Source organism: Mercenaria mercenaria, chromosome 15 (assembly GCF_021730395.1).
Source record: "Mercenaria mercenaria strain notata chromosome 15, MADL_Memer_1, whole genome shotgun sequence".
In the NCBI taxonomy this organism is placed as follows: domain Eukaryota; kingdom Metazoa; phylum Mollusca; class Bivalvia; order Venerida; family Veneridae; genus Mercenaria; species Mercenaria mercenaria.
Genome location: NC_069375.1, coordinates 28,404,693 through 28,416,878, shown reverse-complemented (window position 1 = coordinate 28,416,878; position 12,186 = coordinate 28,404,693).

Below are 12,186 nucleotides of genomic sequence, written 5' to 3'. Positions count from 1 at the left end.
GACTGATGATTTTCGACACAATGTCGGTTATCAGATAGTCACGGAGAACATACGCCCCGCAAGAGGATCGAACTCACGACCGCGAGATCCGTAGACCAACGCTCTATACCTACTGAGCTAATTAAGGTCACCGTCAGATAATCCACAATTACGGTATTCTCACATAATATTCAAATAAATACAAATATATCGTAAAAGACATGAAATGATATATAAATATTCACTTACAGTCATCGGCTTTTCCAGTATTGGTCTTTTGATCTTTTAATCAATCCCATTCAAGTTTAGACATCGCATATAATTGTTTTCCCGTCGATCATCATTGTTTAGTAACTTCTCAACAAAATAAAGAGTATCACGAATATATTATCCGACTATATTATCAAAAACGTTCACTTCACACTGACACAGTGTTCTTAATATTATATATTTCTTACACATTCATAGAAATAGTTAAACAACGAGTGTTAGTGTTCCTAGAGCTACATGTATACCGTAATGCAATGCCTAGATAGCGGACCAGGGAGACGGTATATTACAGGAAATGAAGTCAAATACACAGAAATTTACGCTTTCAGTTTACTTCATATCATTACACTGCATATAATTCTATGATGTACCTGCTAAGTGAACGTTCAAGGTATTTCAATTGCAACTAAGACTGAGTCAAAAATGTAGCACGTTTTTAGCAACCATACCCTAAACTTCTTGCACAACGTTTAATGTTAATGTTTGTTTTTTAAATCTTTTTCTTGTTAAATTTCTACTTTTTCGCTTTTACTTGTACTCAACATCTCCTCTCTTAATTCTTATTATCTAAGGCGTGCATAATTATGTAACATTTGTATAATTATCTCCTGTGCAGAAAACATCGGGTCTGAATACTAGACGACCCCATTCTTATTTCTGCTGCTTATAATGAGAGCATATTTTATAAATGTCACTTTAAAGAGAGCACAAAATTGATTAAAACAGTTTTGAAATAACATAAAAGTTGCAGTTTCATACTTGTATGTGTAGGAAATCAAGTAGATTAGTCACAAGACTGATAATAGTGTGTTTTTTTAGGGTTTTTTTCAGTTTTATTTCAATGTTATTTCAAAAGCCAGCGTGTTGTAAAGATTTTCTCAGACTGTAAGATTATCATATTGAAAATAAGATAAAGACCTGTTCTGTTCGCCGTATTTGAAAAATAGAATAAAATACAACTGAAAAATAATTATATCTATGTCTATGAGCCAGTCTAGAAATCTAGAAGCGTCTGCTCGTGGATTTCTAGTAATTAGCAAGTGCATTCAATAATGAACCAAAAGTGTCTATTTTAATTAGAAAATATTATTTAGATTTAATTATAATTATGACTGTTTTTTTTTTTTTTTTTTTTTTTTTTGGAATGAAAATATTTTATAATTCTCAATTTAAAGGTTTTGATACATAAGTTTATAATCATTTGATAGATTAATGCAGCGGATTGCATGCCATTTAGTTTAATACATACGGACAATGACGTTAAGGGATAACTCGTTAACTATCGGCATGAAATATTTAACGTTTATAGTATGAAAAACATGTTAGTTAAATAAATAGTTGGAAAAAAATGTGGACAGACTATTTTTTTCGATGACACTACCTGTTGTAAGCTGTCAGTATTGTAAAGATACGCTAACATATAATGAATGCATTAGACTTCTTTCTTTTTGTTGATTTTTTTTTTACTGTTATGAAATCAAGTATTTCAAAACTTATAGTTCTATGACTTTGATAACTAAATGCGTTGTATATAATTGTACTTTTCTTCCTAAATCAGCGATACCATATTGGGAGTAAAATTTTCCTTTCAGTGCAGGGTAGTTCTACCAAAGTCGTTCTAATGTTCATATAAATGTATCTACGGATGGCCGGTGCGCAGTGCTAATTGCCAAGTGCTAGAAACCAAATATAAATGTCAAATACCTTTATGCAAAATGATCTTCAAACGAAATGACAAATATTACAATGGAAGACTGGTGCACCATGCTAATTGCCAAATGCTAAATAGCAAATTGCTTATACTAAACGCCAGTCATGTCATGCAAACATACAAAGTACTTGGCATTTGGCATTTAAAAAAAAATCATTAGCACTTGGCAATTGGCATGAAGCACAGGCCTTCCATAAAAAAGGATAATTTCTGGGATGGGGAGGGTGTATGAGCAGGAGTGGCTGGGTGTTGGTGCACAACTTGTAGATTATAAATGTTCAATCCTTACGAAATTGTGTGTGCACTACCACATTATGGTGATCTAATATCATTGTAAGTTTCATAGTTCTAGGTCAAATACATCATAAGTTATGAAGCAGAAACTGCTATATTTATAGTACCCTATATAGCTAACACTAGAAGCTACTAAGGACCATATGATGGGCGGCATTTCTCTGTAGGGGTGAATATTTGTAAGAAGTTTTAAATATCATGCTGAATTCATTTACCTGAGGAGTAATGTATCAGAAGTCATGCGGCAATTTGACATCATATTTGACGTCATAATGATCTCTTACCGGTCCGCGCGTCGACCACTGTTTATCACAGAATATACAGAGCTTGATTTTCTTCATTGTTTAAACTTGAAATCAAATCGGGCCATGTTAGAATATTCTATTGACGCAACGTCAATCAAACGTCACTTTTTACTGACGGATAGATTTAATAAATCATTTAGTAAAAAAATAACTGGATGGTAAACGTACTTATTCTTTTAATTTTCTATCAATCGTTAGTTAAAAAAATCGAGCCGTATTTCCGTTAATTAAACAAACGAGTGTGCAATTTTTAGAATGAAATTGAAAATGTCGTTTTTCTTTTATTTTTCCATCATTTTAAAAATAAAAGCGACAAATACTGTCTAGCGCCGTAGACCTTTATATAATTCATATCGTATTGCTGTAAATTAAAATTAAACAAATGAGAGAAAATAAACCGATTTTTATCTCTTTTTAACGTGGCGCCAAAAACAGACGTGCATGGCAATGTTTGCGACGTCGCAGCTAGAATGCTTCACTTAAAACCAAGAAAACAGTTTACATTCATGCCGGGGGTAACTTCTACTGTAATATGATAACAAAATCATACGCAGGTTGCTAAAAGATACAAAGTGCTATTCCCCCTTATTAGCTCCAAATTGAATCTATCGGAAATAATCTAAGAGGATTATGATAAATTGTTAAACAGCAAAAATACTTCTATTCTTGTACACAATACATTATATTTTATCTTATAGTGGTATGGCGATTGCGCGATGGCACGATGATGAAACAACGATGATACGATGGTGAAAACGCTATGGCACGATGATGAAATCCTGATGTTGCTATGGTACGATGTCGAAATGCTGATGAAAACGCGGTATTACATTGACATTTCACCATGTAGCATAGCATCATAGCGATTTCATCATCGTGTCATTGCGTTTTTCAACATCGTACCATCGTTGCTTCATCATCGTGCCGTCGCACCATCACGTTTTCGTCATCGTACCATCGTATATCGCGGTGTAGGATACAATAAACAAACGAAACACCGTAATAAGTTTTGAGCTTGATATTTATATGAATTGATCAGCTGATCAGCTCATGTCTAGAAAATAAAAGATAAATTCTGTTCTGTTCCAAATATTTTATAACTGCGATAATATTACACATAGTTGTTTGAGTGATGTCTAAATGAAAATATTGAGAAAGGGTTAAGTACAATTTATCCCTTAAAAATCGAAACGTTTAAAGAGAGAAGATTTATCAAAGAGGAATGTATTTTTAGATAAAAGAGGAAGATAATATTTAAAAAACAAACAAAAAAACAAGTAAAACATTTTCAAATAGGAGTGTATTTTCAGAAAAAAAGTACTTAAAGAGGAATATTTTTATACCAATAAACACTTTTCATAGAAAAGTGTAGTGTTTTTATTTTTTGAATAATCAAATAGGAATACAGACTATTCTGAAACAAGTAGAAAAGGTCAGATAGGGGTGTCGTCTGATTAGGTGCCATCCGTTTTCGCAACACATTCGATATCTATGAAATTTAGGGAGTGGGAGGGGGCTGGATGTTGGTAATAGCACATTTTCGGATTACAGGTATCACTACGTCACACTCAATGCGGTCATCCCTATTATTAGTAACAAACACACATGGCAGAGAGATTTTCGGACAGTAGAATTCTATAGCACATAGAGTTAATTACTGTAAGGATTGCATTTCAAATTTTGCACATTCTTATCTCACAGTAAATGATGTACCTGGCCGGTGTTGCAAAATTTGTTTATATTTAAGGCACTAGTATGCATATTAACTGAGATGGTTGAATATTTTATGCATTTTGTTCATATCTTTTAATATAATCATAAATGGAATATACATGTAATAATTGATCATGTATACATATTTATGAGACTTATTCTTTGTAAAAGAAATGCTTATAAAATGTCTTAACAATTGGCGAAATGGGCAGATAAAATAAGAACATCTGCATGATTTATATATATACGATAGTATAACTTAAAAAAAAACAAGGCAGTCTGAAAGACAGCTAAATCCCCCGCCACTGCTATGGATAGTGAAAGGGTAAAACCTTTGATTTTAGCTGTGACCTTGACCTTGAACTGACACGGCTGACTCATGAATTCTGCACAACGTCTTGATGAGGTGATCATTTGACCAAAGTTTCATGAAAATCCTTCAAGGGGTTTAGGAGATACAGAGCTGAAACCTTTGACCTTCAGTTGTGACCTTGACCTTGAGTTGACATGGCTGACTCATGAGTTCTTGATGAGGTGATCATTTGACCAAAGTTTGATGAAAATCCTTCAAGGGGTTAAGGAGATACAGAGTGGACACCAAATGGAAGGCTCAAACCTTCGACCCTTAGTTGTGACCTTGACCTTGAGCTGGCATGGTTGACTCATAATTTCTGCACATCGTCTTGATGAGGTAATCATTTGACCCAGGTTTTATAAAATTCCTTCAAGGGGTTTAGGAGATATAGAGTGGACACGAAATGGAAGGCTGAAACCTTTGACCTTCAGTTGTGACCTTGACCTTGAGCTGACATGGCTGACTCATAAGTTCTGCACATCGCCTTGATGAGGTGATCGTTTGACCCAAGTTTGATGAAAATCCTTCAAGGGGTTTAGGAGATATAGAGCGGACACAAAATGGAAGGTTCAAACCTTTGACCCTAAGTTGTGACCTTGACCTTGAGCCGGCATGACTGACTCATGGGTTCTGCACATCGCCTTGATGAGGTGATCATTTGACCCAAGTTTTATAAAATTCCTTCAAGGGGTTTAAGAGATATAGAGCGGACACAAAATGGAAGGCTCAAACCTTTGACCTTGAGTTGTGACCTTGACCTTGAGCCGGCATGGCTGACTCATGGGTTCTGCACATCGTCTGGATGAGGTGATCATTTGACCCAAGTTTTATAAAATTCCTTCAAGGGGTTTAGGAGATATAGAGCGGACACAAAATGGCAGGCTCAAACCTTTGACCTTGAGTTGTGACCTTGACCTTGAACCGACAAGGCTGACTCATGGGTTCTGCACATCGTCTTGATGAGGTGATCATTTGACCCAAGTTTCATGAAAATCCTTCAAGGGGTTTAGGAGATATGGACCGGACACGAATTTGTTACGGACGGAAGGACGGACGGACGGAAGGACGGACGCAGACCATTCCTATAATCCCTCCGCTACGGCGGGGGATTAATAATGGGTTGTAATTTTATAGCCCATTTTGAGCTATGTTATGAATGTACCTAGTAAAGGTGCTGGACAAACTTTTAAACTATTATTTTCCACGATGTTATTAGATGATATTTGTTAATGATAATAAATAGATTGTATTTTGTTACAATCTCTACTTTTGTTTAAGACGGAAAATTAAGTTTGAATTTAGTAACTTTTACACATAATAATTATTTATATAATCTTGAATGATAGTAAAAAATGCAAAAAAATATATTGTTTTTAATTTTTGTTACATATATAAATTTGTAACATTTGTTCTGACAGATTCTACTTGTTTTTTTTTTTTCTTTATTGTTTGATGCAGCATTATTATCATTTTAGTCCTATTTAGGCTATGTATCATGAGTCTTTGAAGTAATGAAAACTGTCATACAACTTCCCCACAAAATTTGGATCGAGAAAAAAATATTTCTGATTTACTCTCTCTAGTCAAATTGTCACTGAGATCAAACATTCAACATCTGGATTGGTCACATTGAGTCGGCTAAAATATTGATTATGTTTTAGTTTAAACAAAAAAATATTAATTTTCTTACAAAGTTAAGACAGTTGTTCATGATCTCCCCACTCTGGTTCTCAAAAAAGGAAAAAATGTTTTATATTGACAGATCACATAATGTAACTTTCATATTAATATGTATTTTTTTTTATTGATATAGATTTCAATCTAATTAAGGCTGCAATAACAAATGGTTCGTTTTCCTATCGGTGTCATCTGTTGTTTACATTCACCAATGATAGAGAGCTAATACAGAACAATATGTGATTTGATTTTATGATAATCTTAGTTAAAACCAATTTTTAATGTTATTTTTTATTCATCAAGTTCTCCTGAATTATTATTTGTTATAACTAATGTCATAGCTCGCAGTATAGTCAATCTAATTAAATTTCAACACTAATAGGATATACTAGTAATCTAATTTGGTGTGAAAACAGTTTACTGCATGTTATAAAAACATCAGGTAAAGTAAATGTTTCTGTAATTCAGTCAACAGAGTTCTAGGACATGTCTGAATCCATTTAAGTTCTTAAACAGAAAAAAATAATGTGTAAAACAATATTCAACCATCACATAACATTCATTGAGTCTATATAAATAACACACATCTCTCTGAATGTTTGTCCGAATCACAACACCGCAAACCTGGGTTTTATCAGGTTATTCTAAAAATAGACACAGGAGCTGATTAGAGAATGTGCTATTGGGTAGTACTAGAGGTTTCTGATCGAGATCGATAATTTAATTACTTAGAAACTGTTAAACAGGCTGAATATTTTATATTCTTAGGAGCTTGGGTCAGCATATTTATTCACGTTCAATTCATGTTCCAGTCTTAGTTCTGTAAACGGTATGTCATGATATACAAATAAAAGTATACATGTATGCATACATGAAACAACTGGGTTGCAAGTCACCTCGTAAAGAAGGTTTCAAATAAACTACCTTGAAGGCTCTGTGTACAAAATTCAAACTGTGATTTACGCTAAATTTGAAATTAGAATTAAGGGCAACTTATTTAAATGGCCCACAGAAATTAACGTATGTCAAAAAGAAGTAGAATACTGGCTGCAGTCGTTTAATTTTTAAATATAAATATTCCCGGCTGAAACGACCATATTGATAATTTACATGAAACGAAAACTAAAAATAAAGGTATAACAAGTCAAAGAGATTCAGATGTTTTTTAAAACTGATTTTAAACTTTACACATAAATAAAACGATGTTTAGCAACGCAGATTCTTTTTGGATATGGATGCCGAGAGATTAATTAAACATCTAGCTTCCTTAGCTCTGTAACTATGTCTGATAACTAGTTCATACTGGGTTGTTTTTACATTCATTAAAATTATTTTATTTATTTGCAAACACAAATAATATGACGTTTAGCGACGCAGTAGCCATACTTATCATTTACTTCTCATCATTTACTTAAGAAATGACATGTGGAAAACCATTGATAATTCTATAAAAAAGGCAAATCTGAATTCACGCTGATATATTATTTTGTGACATACAGGCACCGAGAAAGATTTCAACTACATTTGATCTACCTTTTTAAAGAAGGCTTAGAACTCTTCGCACTACAAAGTTATTCCGCGGGACGTGTAAATTTCCCGTATTTTAGCACTGTCAAAATACAGTTACGAGTTGACGTGACGTAGACCTTCTATATTTTGGCAAAACAGGCGCCATGATATACTGCTTCCATATATCATCTAATCGAAATAATATACAGCAGAACCATGTTTTAACATATATCAAAAATACGAATCGGTTATACGTGCGCCTCGTGATTTTCTGACGCAACGATATTATTTCGATATGTTTCAACACGGTATTTTTTTTTAAATGTCATATTAACTTGTGCATGCGAATCTTCGTCTATTATAGTAAGCTAATTTTGCAATCTACAAATAATTTTATATGATATGTATTATATCAGCTGAATAGATTGATATCAAATATACATTTGATAGATAGGAGAGATAAATATTTCTAGTATATTCTTTTCTCTTTTGCTGTTACGCCACAATGTTTCTGCTACTCTGAGAAAACTAAGAAACGAAGATGTAAGCAACTATTCACAGCCGGATCAAATTTTCACGCAGTCCACTAAACATTTTACAACTCTTGTCTTTCTTGTAGACTTTGAAGTATTTGTCCGAATTTCAAAGAATTTACTGGCGTTTCCTGGCGGTAACGACCTTTTAATACAAAGCAAGGTAATGAGTTATCTCACTAGTGACCTGGTCAATCGTAACTGACGTTTAGATGGGTCTGTTGAAGAATACATGAAGAAGAAAACAAAGGTGGTGAAACCGGATCGATTTTTATCAAACATTTTTAAACGTTGTAAATAAAGGTGCAGAAAACAAAATAGCCTGGCTCCCTGACTGCAAGGTTATTTTTTTTATAAATACTGGAAACATTTTATAGAAAATTTTAAGCCGGTAAAATAGCACAATTTTATCTGATTGCTGAACCAAACCTATGTTTGGAGCCGGGGGCAATAAAATGTCAATGTAGAAACAACCCTCTGAAGTTACTTCCCTCTTAAAGACACTGATTCTGGTATGCCTGGTATGTGGCCTATGGGAATGATAAGGTCTGCGTATTGGTGGTAATGGCCAATACACAAGCCTGGACCATTGATAGACTTGCTTCTGTTTATCATAATAAGCTACTGTATAGCTACCGTGCAGTAAATAAATTGCAGGTGATATTTCTCACCTTTATAGCAAATCAGTTCTCACCTTTATAACGAGTTTAGAAAGCTTGATTGAAATAGCGCTAAATAAACAATGTGATAAGATACAGCAGTGTTTTTATCATATTTTAAATAAATCAAGTTTTCTAACAATTACATCTCATCATTGCTGTTCTTTATCAAAAATATAAAAAATGCATTCAGGCACATAGCTTTTAGAAATAATAAATTATGTGTATTTTGAACAATGATATATCTTTATTGCTGGATTTATTATACATGAAAAAAAAAAACATTATTTAGACAACACAAGGGGAATTATGCATTTTAATATATAAAATCCTTCTGTCCATATTCCTTTTTTATCTATTAAAAATGCAACTGAACGCTTCTTTTAATAATTTCTAATAAAATCCAGCAATTATCTTTTTCTGGTTTTATTTTGTTACTTTTGATAAAAAGATCATAATTATTGAATAAACAAACTTGTAATTTCTCTTTAAATAAATATTAAGTTTTAAAAAATTCCTTTATTGTTGAGGTCAGTGAGAATTGCTTTGCTATAAGAGTTATAATTTAATTGGCGGGGAAATTATTCAACATGACTGAGCAATCAAAATTATATTATCAATTAAAATGATTTTGTGTACATTCTGAAAAAAAAAAAACAACAAAAAAAACCAAAAAACAGCACTCCAATCAATAAAATGCACAGGAAATAACCAATTTATCTGTAGGCAATAAAATTTATGATTCTCTGACAATAATTAGGCTACATGTCAAGTCTACCGGTGTTTTATGGACCCTTATCAGAGTGGACCAGACAGGATCTTGTATATTGGGGATTAAAAAGTCTGGTATTTGGGGGGGTCACTTATATAGGAGATTTTCTTTGCCTTTAATGAAGAAAACTGATATATGTACATAAGAATAAACATAGTGACGGGAGCTAGTCTAAAAACAAAAAAAGGAAGTTAAATTTTGATGTTCGACATATTTTGATAATTCAAACAAAAGAGTTTTCCGTGGGTCATTACACATAGTAACAACATGAAACTATATTAGAGCCCTGTTTCATTCACACCGCAGATTGCAACCGAATATGTATAAAAACAACATGCATGAAGTATCGGCGTGTCACGTTAACAATATCACAATAGAAACAGCAACCAAATTATTTGTATTACTATGCCTTTATTTTATTCAATTAATATATTTAATAGTATATGTATCAATAATGATATATCTTCAATTTCCAGGTAAAAATAGCATAATTCTTCTGAGTTTTTTTTTTCTTTTCTCATCGAAAGTTAAATGGAGATAATAAAATTTAATAATACAACTGTTAGGGAAAGAATAGATAAAAAAAACCCCAAAAAAACAAAGCGATGGTTGCATTAAAATTGCAAGCAGTTGATAAGATTATTTTTTAACAACTCTGATCATGGGTGTTCTCAATTTTAAGGTAAGTGAGTAAGCATATAAAAATCGAAAATACAGGTAGCTTTTTGCAATCAACAATTCAGTCTTAAAGGTCCAGTGGTAGAGCGTCCGCTTCGAGTGCGAGAGTCCTGGGTTCGTTCCCCGGCCGCGTCATACCAAAGGCGTAAAATGGTACCAGTAGCTCCCTTGCTTGACATTTAAAATTTAATTTTAATTAAAAAATAATTCAACATTTAAAAGGGAAACTGGCCTCTTCTCTCATACTCTCGTGGCGATAGATTCTATCAGGAATGAGATTTCGAGAATAAGTGATATAAGTTGTAGAACTGGGCAGTGTTCGGCGAGGCGACTTGTCGTGGCGACGTTAGACGGAGTGCAATAACGTCGTTTGTTGTGTAAGTGCGACAGAACGAAATTACAAAATGTCACAAATCAGACACAATTAAAACAGATACTTTTACCATTGTGTATTATTAAAAAGCTACCAGCAGTAATATTACAACTAATATATTTTCATACTTATCATCGAAATTAAAAAATGAAATATTTCACCCGATTTTTATTACAAAAGTCATCATCGTTATCATCATCATCATCATTATCATCATCACGATTTCCTGTTCATAAAGACATTGATCAAGATCTGGTCACAGATTGCCTTTTTATCCTTTTTATTGATGTTCATGCAATTTGCGTTATAAAACATGGGTTTGCTATAATATTATTTCTTAATTAAGAACAGTATGTCAATCATATTAAAGACGGACAATTGACCTAAAGTGATTCTGGATTCTTTATCAACTGTAACCTGAAATGCACAAGTAACATGGACCAAAGGTGCAGAACAAATTACCCTTCAGAAATACTGTCTTTAACAAATCGTAAGTATGAACTTTTTCCTTGTTTGAGTATCGAACTCACTACTTTGCACGTTAACAGTATTGTGCTCTGACTTTATATATAGTATACCTTTTTTTACAAATTTACAAAATTTGCGCTATTTTAGATATGCCGGCAATATGTTAAAGAGCTATGTATTCCTGAAAAGTAACGTTCGCTCGATTTCAAGTATATTTACTACGTTTGTCATCTGTGTTAGTCAGAAAGTAAAATAATGCCATGTCTCATTATTATGGAAATAAGATCAAAGAACCGTCCATTTATCATTGATATTACTGATATTTTCTGGGCATTCGCCCATGCAGTTCTTCTTATCGAACAAGGGTATCATTTGATGAAAACCAGCGGATTATGCGTAAGATATCAACAATATACAGTTCCACAACATGTACAGAAAAAGTAAAACAGAAATAATATGACACTACACACACTATCTATCAGAAATAATATGACACTACACACACTATCTATAAAATGAGCATTCTAGTATTACAAGAACTAAAATATTTGGTACATTTAGATGGCAGTGCGACACCTTTTCTCACTCTTACACACTTCTATTTCTGACAATGTTTTTTTTCGAATTCTTTATTTTCCCTACTTAGTATTTGAAAATAAATACATTTTTCGTGTAGGTATACCTGTAGAAGCACGAAAACATTTCTCCATTTACGATAATTTTCCTAATGTCAGCAAATCTAAATAGTTTTTATAAGTCAAGAAGAATGTTCTCGCATGTTGATCATTTCTGACCAGTTTTCGCGTGTTGTAAAAACGGTCCTCGCCGCTTTCATCGGACTTCCTTCCCGCAACCTCTACGCCTTACCGAATCTACACAAAGATACGTTT